Below are 7,824 nucleotides of genomic sequence, written 5' to 3' on the forward strand. Positions count from 1 at the left end.
ACCCGCCGCGCCCTCCCAGGCCCGCCCCTTCCCGGGGCCCGCAGCCATCTTAGAGACGGGCAGACGACGCCGTGGCGGGCGTCACCGTCCGGGCGTGACGTCGCGGCGGGGCGGTGGAGCTGCGCTGCGTAGGGGTCGAGCTAGGTCCGAGCCGGGGTCCCAGGCTTCCCGCCCAGTTTAGCTGCCCGAAACTGCCCCTCCGCTCCCGTCCCAGGCTCTCTGACTTCCCTCAAGAGTGGAACCCCCGAAAGGGTCTTTTAAGGGTTTACACAACGAAAAGAGAAGGGTGACATCACAAGTCTGTCCTAATAATGATTTACAACTATTAAATTTTCCCACAAGGCCTTTAAAAAATATGCGATCAGGTAGGTTTGTTTTTAATTTGAAATACACATGTAAATATATTTTTCTTTTGGGCCAAATATGAAAACTGACCTGCTAAAAAATCAGTTTTAGATTTTTTATAAAGCAATTAGAACTAGTCGATGAGGGAAGAATCCATTCACAAATTCCCAGTTGTGAAACACAAAGTAACAATTCAACGGATCCTAAAAACACAAAAGAAAGTTTTATCTATTAGTTTTATAACTTTGGTTCTCTTTAATATGGCATTATTTTTGTACAAATGAGCTACAACCAAGAGATTTGCCTATTTGTTACAGAGTAACTTGTAATTTCAAAATTTGTGCTAGTGAAAACTACTAGCAACTGATGATTTAAAATTAATTAGAAATGTCTTTATAAATTCAATAGCTCCTTATATTGGCTTCCTAATGACACTTAGAAACTGCAAAAGAATTTCACTGACCATAATACTAAATATCACAACCAGCATTCATATTTGTCCAAACATACTTTTGGTGAATTCTTTAAAATAATGTAGAAGCATATACTGATAGATTGGGAATCCAGAAACTAAAGTGTAAAACAATTTTTACTCCATCACTCACTAAATTATTTTCAGTCAGATCAGATCAGATCAGATCAGTCGATCAGTCGTGTCCGACTCTTTGTGACCCCATGAATCACAGCACGCCAGGCCTCCCTGTCCATCACCAACTCTCGGAGTTCACTGAGACTCAGGTCCATCGAGTCAGCGATGCCATCCAGCCATCTCTGTCGTCCCCTTCTCCTCTTGCCCCCAATCCCTCCCAGCATCAGAGTCTTTTCCAATGAGTCAACTCTTTGCATGAGGTGGCCGAAGTACTGGAGTTTCAGCTTCAGCATCATTCCTTCCAAAGAAATCCCAGGGCTGATCTCCTTCAGAACAGACTGACAAAAAAGCTAGGAAGGGAGGACTAGAAAAATAATAAAATCAAATAGAAGAATGAAGAAAAAAAGAAAAAAGAAAAATAGAGTAAGGGTTACTGAGTCTTTCTTGATGGTATCAGGCAAAGCCCATCTAGTCCTCAACTCTTGGTTCACACTCCAAGTAATCTTTTCCAGGCTCTGATCTTATCCAGTGTCACCCCACAATAGTGACACCTACACTAGTATTTCTAGTCCACACCTCTTCCTTGAACCCCATGCTCCTTGTCTCACTCATTCACTCTGATATCCTATAGGCACTTAAAATTATGTTCAAAGCTGAGCTCTCAGCTCTTCTCCCACCCCAACTCCGTCCATAACCTTTCTCACCTCCAGGATGCTAAGTCCCTGATGCTTGCAGTTTCTCAGGCCAAAACCTTGGGATTCTACTTGATTCCTCCCTGCTCATGACATAGTAGGTCTATCACCAAGCCTGTTCAGCTCTCCTTTCAAAATCTATCCAGGGTAGACCATTTCTCACTACTTCTACCATGGGCCAAATTGCCATCATACCTCACTTGGATTATTTATTTTTTCATTTTTTGCTGGGCTACATGGCATGCAGCATCCTAGTTCTCTGACCAGGGATCAAACCTATGTCCCCTGCAGTGGAAACATGGAATCTTAACCACTGAACCGCTAGGAAATTCCCTACTTTTGGAGGGGGATGGATTATTTTAATAGCCTAAGTGGGTCTCTTGCCTCACTTCTGTCTACTTAATTCAGTGGCCACAAAGCTCTTTTAAAAACTCTAGATTCAGTTCTGTCAAAATACTTCAATGGCTCCCTACCTCAATGAAAATAAAACTGAAAAGCATGAAATGGGTCAAGGGCCCTACCTGACTTGGCCTCAGCCACCCACTCACCCAGATCCAGCATCACTGCCTCCATGCTGCTACAGGAGCCCCCCAGGATATGGGTGACATGTACATGAGTTGTCAAATCCACATGGAGAACTCCCATTTACTTAAGGTCTGTGCCTTCTCTCAGTGCTAACTTGAAACCTTCAGGCCCTCTCACCATCACTTTTCAACTTTCCTGACTTACACTCTTCTTAGCACTTTTCACAAATGTATTTGTCATCAGTATATCTGTATTTGCTGTTACCCACACTACATCTTAGGCTCTGACAGCAAGGACTCTGCTGCTTTATCTTCAGTGTCTAGAACAGTGCTGAATAGGCACTTCATAAATACTTGCTGAAGGAATAATGAACCATCACAACCCCTCAGAGGCGGGTACTATTACCCCTTCCCCTCCCCAAACACAAAGATAAAGAAGTCAGTCTCAGGCCTGGGGTCTGAAATTGAAAAGGTTTATGGCAAAGCTCCAATACTTCAGCCACCTGATGAGAACAGTCAACTCAATGGAAAAGACCCTGATTCTGGGAAAGACTGAAGGTAAAAGGAAAAGAGGGCAACAGAGGATGAGATGGTTGGACGGCATCACCGACTGAATGGCCATGAAGTTGGGCAAACTCTGGGAAATGGTGAGGGACAGAGACCTGGCATGCTGCAGTCCATGGGATCGCAAAGAGTTGGACACGACTGAGTGAAGGAACAACAATAGGGCAAAGAAAAGATGTAGATACTGGTGTTCTTTAGATTACAGTCCTGGGGCACCCAGAGTCAGTGCCTTCAGGTTTGAAGCGGTGACTGTTCTCAGCTGTTGCTTTGGGTCTGGGCTCCAGGTGCCAGTATGAACCGGACTGCAGAGACAGGTATGGCTTCACGTCCTTCATGGACGCTGTTCAGTGTGGCCACATGGACGTGGCCAGACTGCTCCTCGAAAAGCACAAGATAGAGAAAAAGTTTGGTTCTGTCCCTTCGGTTATTCCTATAAGTTTTAGCCCAGGGGATAAACAGAAAGCATGGTGATTCAGATGGTGGGTTCAGATCTCAACTCTGCCACCTTCCCCGCTATAAGCCTGCTTTACCTCTTTAAGCATCAGTGTTTCCATGTGTAAAACAGACAAGTTTCACTTTTTCACAGGGTTACTGTAAGGATAAAACAATGTAATGTACAGAAAGCAGTTAGCAAAATGTCTTCAGCACCCACAGGCAACCAGCCCCTCACTCCAGGGCTGCAGAGGGAAGCCAATGAGTTCAGGGACACAGACTTTCCCCTCATGGCAAGGGGGTGAGACCCAGGATCTTCTGGCTCCCAGGAAGCATACTGGAAACCCTCAGTGTCAGTTTCCAACCAGAATGGAAGCTGTGTCAGCAGTTTTTCTTTCATTAATCTTTCTGATGCATCATGATATTTTCTACTTACACAGAGAATTCACAAAATTTTGAAAATGTCTTCTGTATCATTTAAAGTCTGTTTCTCATTTACTGACTTCTGTGTTTTAGACAAGTCTCTCAAATCCTGCCCAATTGATTCTATTTTTAAAACCATTTTTGACCAAATCAGGTTAAAGAAAAATGTTCAGACCCAGAATAGACAAAGTCATAGGAATGAATACAAGACTATGAAATCTGTGCAGCTGAAGGAACCAGAGTTTCTATCAGGGGCACCCGGCTCCCCTGTCTGTACTGCTGTGGGTGATGCCCTGAGCTGGGTCGTTCCCCACCCAGCCCTGCACCTGGCCTGCCAATTCAGGTGATGTCCTTCGGCCCTCCTGTTCCTGATGCTTTCAGTTCAATGAGCGATCACTCCCGCCTTCCGGAAGCTGGTTTCCTGTCACCTCCAACAACGTGCTTCCAGGCTTTGCTCTATTTCCTTTCCTGTCTCCATCAGGCCCTGACCTGTACGAGCTTCTGTCCCTGCTCCGTCCTGCACAGCCACGTCTCACCCACTCTCATCCCGCTGCCCCTGAACAATGAGTCCCTCCAGGGTCAGTCCCTCCTGACCCTCTGCTGCTGGCTGTACGTTTTTGCATGGACGTCCTAATCCGGCCCCACATCCAGCTCACTTAAAACCTAGCCTCCCTCTAATATCAAAAATTTAGACTTGGGCCCCAGATTGCGCCTTCATCCTCCCAAGCCCAGACTCCAGGGACACTGAGTGGCTCACCAGCTTTTTGCTCTGTTCCACCATGACTTGTTGCCCCTGGCTATTCTTGCACCAGATGGGCACGTGGTTGATCATCAGCTTCTCGTCAGCCGAGGTGAACAAGGCCTCGAGTGTTACACACGAGCGTGGCCCTAATGAAGCCGCCCTTCCCTTCAGCAAGGAGACAGTTGACCATGAAGGGCGTTGACTTGAAGAGATTCAGCTTCTTTCTCAACTGGTATCTGGAAGGCACATCCTGAGGGCACAGGGTGGGCCTTCCTGGCCACGTGGGACTTGTGTCCCCCAGGCCCTGCCCCCATCTCTCTGATGACACCACCAGGTCCCTGGCAATGGCTCATCCAGGTGAGGAAAAAGGCTTAAAGGGCTGAGTGCTTCCAGGCCACGTGGGACTGGAAAGGGCTCCATTCGGCTTTCCAAAATACACATCTAATAACCCAGGAGACAAAGTGGCTCACAACAGACACCACTCTTCCACAGTGTAGACAGGACTCCAGTAGGCCCCAGGGGGACCTCAAAGCTCCCTGAAACCTTCTTATCCCAGGGGGACCTTGAAGCTCCCTGAAGCCTTCCTATCCCAGGGAACACAACTCAGAGGCCTCAGGAGCCTGGGTCTAGTGCCTCTTAGCCCTGTCCTTTCCCCTCCTGCTTCCAAGGACAGTCTGATCTGAACGCGTCAACCAGGCCATTGGTGCCCGGGACTGCAGACACATCGTCTGACCCGTGCCTAAACTCCAGACACACAAGCCTGCCTCCCTGGGTGACAATGTATCTCTCTGGGGTAAAAGTATAAATCACTAAATCTTTTGTTATATTCCCTGCCTATAAGGGAGATTAGGCACTAAGTTCTCTCCTGTGAAAAGCAGTGACTGGATGTGACGGTGACAGCGGCACCAGGAGCTCGACATGACTGCAGGCCACAGAGTGGAATGTCTTGCAGATGACGTGGCTTGGGGAGATGAGCTCCGGCTACCTGGTGATGTTCTTGTTGAAGGTCACGTGTGGAAATCTGCTCTGAGACCACTTCTCGGCATACGTGACCAGGGTGGAAGTCTTCCTGGTGCCTGGGGATGCCAAGAGGAAGGGGGTCACCTCTGACCAGGAAGACACACTCCCACGGTGCCCTAATCAGGATCTGCCCACGCTCATCTTGCTGCAGCCAGGCACCTGACAGCGGCACGCTCTTAGTACCGATGAGAACTAAATGCCAGGTGGTGAAGGGAGCAGCAGAGTGCAGGCAGAGCCACCTGGGTTGGGGTTGAGGCCCTGGCAGCTCCAACAAGGTGCCCCTTGACCTCCCTGGGCTTCAGTCTGCTCCTCAGCCGTGTGCCTGTAACACACAGGGAGGGAAAGCCATGTGAGCAAAGCTCAAAGAATGACCAAGCACTTTAGGAGCCAGGCAACACAACTAGGTAACCCTGGCAGAACACTAGACATTCATCTGGGGATGCATGTGAAGGTGGGAGGCCCTTCTAAGCTTCACCGTACAGAAACCCAGGAGCTCCTGACACTGAACAAGAAAGTCACATGACCGGCCACCCCACAGCCATCCGTGTCTGAGCAGATGTGTTGATAGATAACAGGCCAGATCAACCCCCACCAGATAGGCCATCTGTCCATCCAGGGTGGATGCCCCCTGGAGTAGGAAGAAAAAGCAATTATTCCTTAACAACTGCTTTTTGGATGATTTAATTGCAGCAGTTCAATAATAGATTAAGGTAAAGACACTCCGGCAGGTGGTCGGAAGGGGGACGCAGTGACAAGAAATCTTCCAGGAATGGCAGCCCCTTACCTGCAAACATCATTATTTTCACCACCTGGAGAGGCCCCACTTTGTGTCTTAGGACCAGCTGTTTGTTCATGTGTCAGTTGGATGGTAGTTTTCTTGCTGTAATCATTACAGATTACATTACAGATTACAGATTACATAAAAAGCATTTCACCCAATTTCCCCTTCTGTTGAGCAGTCCCAACAGAGGATGGTCATCTAGCTTTTGAACACTGATCAGTAAGGATAGCTTTACAAGGCAGCCCGCTGTATTGGTAACAACTTGGGTTATTTGGAAGGACCAGAGAAATGAAGGGCTTCATGCTGACACACAGTGAGTTAAGGAGAAGCTGGAAATAGTCCCTCTGTGTTCTGCCCCCGTCTTCTCTTACAGAAGAGAAATTAGGGAAAGAGCAAGAAATTGAAAAGATCAGGTGATAAACTACCAAAATGAGGCTGGGGTTGCTCCTGGCTTCCAAGACAACATTTAAGAACCCCTGATGATGGATTCTACACAACGGGGGCAGAAAGCCCTTCATTTCTCTGGTCCTTCCAAATAACCCAAGTTGTTACCAGGACAGCGGGCTGCCTTGTAAAGCTATCCTTACTGATCAGTGTTCAAAAGCTAGATGACCATCCTCTGTTGGGACTGCTCAACAGAAGGGGAAATTGGGTGAAATGCTTTTTAAAATTCCTTCCAAATTAAAGAATCGGTGGCCTTTTATTTCTCTAAGGGACCAATGACAAAGATTAAGGCTTCAAAGCAGAGATTGAAGGAAGATTTTGAAAATAAACCTAAAATAACTTTTAGCCAAACTTGACCACCAAGACACAGTCTTCCAAAGAGAAAAGGTGACACCTCCCCAGCCCTCCCTACAGACTCTTCACGTACAGCAGGGGCAGTGTAGAGGTCAGACAGGTGTTGGCACACGCAGGCCTCTGCCTCGGCGAGGAGGGGGTGCTCCATCAGACTCCACAACGCCCACCCAGGGTCCACACTCAGGGAGCACTTAGTTGTGGCTGTGTAGCTGTAAGACATTCACAGCAGCGTCCATGGTAAAGATGATCCATTAAATGCTGATATCTCAGAAAGGACTTCAGAAACCAACTTCCTCCTAGGAGACGGTGACTTATCAGATGAGGTTCAGCACATACAGGTCCGACTCCTCTATGCCATAGCTCAGCAGGATGCCGTGCACCCTGCTGATGGCTTGCTCTTCATTCATCAGGTATTGGCGACACAACTTTTTCCAAGGAATGAAAGAGATAGTTTAAGAAATCCAAAAGAGCATGGAAGCAATGGCTATTAGAGCACAGATCAAGCTGCAAACATACAGACAGTTGTTTAAAAAACAACTAGAGCCCACAACTCAAAAGCTGAAGGAAAGGGCAGAAACATTACACAAATTTTAGTTGGAAACTAGGAAAGGGGAGGGTTCATTTTTGGTTTCAACACCAACTTGTTACAGAATCTATGAAGAGCTAGTACTTCAATTTTCCTATCTGAAACAGTGTCCAGTTCCTGTTGGGACACTAATGACTCAGAGTTTCAAAGAGGATTAAACAACATGAGAGCTATGGCTATAATCAGATCAGTCGCTCAGTCGTGTCCGACTCTTTGTGACCCCATGAATTGCAGCACGCCAGGCCTCCCTGTCCATCCCCAACTCCCGGAGTTCACTGAGACTCACGTCCATTGAGTCAGTGATGCCATCCAGCCATCTCATCCTCTG

General features: G+C 47.4%; 1 long non-coding RNA gene across 1 annotated transcript; it reads right to left on the reverse strand.

Annotated features, from left to right (window-relative positions):
* Positions 1–576: 576 nt before the first annotated feature.
* LOC104985970 lies at positions 577–7,824 on the reverse strand. Its single transcript, XR_824980.1, has 2 exons — positions 4,327–7,824; positions 577–1,298 (listed from the first exon to the last, which is right to left on the reverse strand). It is a non-coding gene; the product is annotated as an uncharacterized LOC104985970 (long non-coding RNA).

The sequence above is a fragment of the Bison bison genome, unplaced genomic scaffold (assembly GCF_000754665.1).
Source record: "Bison bison bison isolate TAMUID 2011002044 unplaced genomic scaffold, Bison_UMD1.0 scf7180017864063, whole genome shotgun sequence".
NCBI lineage: Eukaryota > Metazoa > Chordata > Mammalia > Artiodactyla > Bovidae > Bison > Bison bison.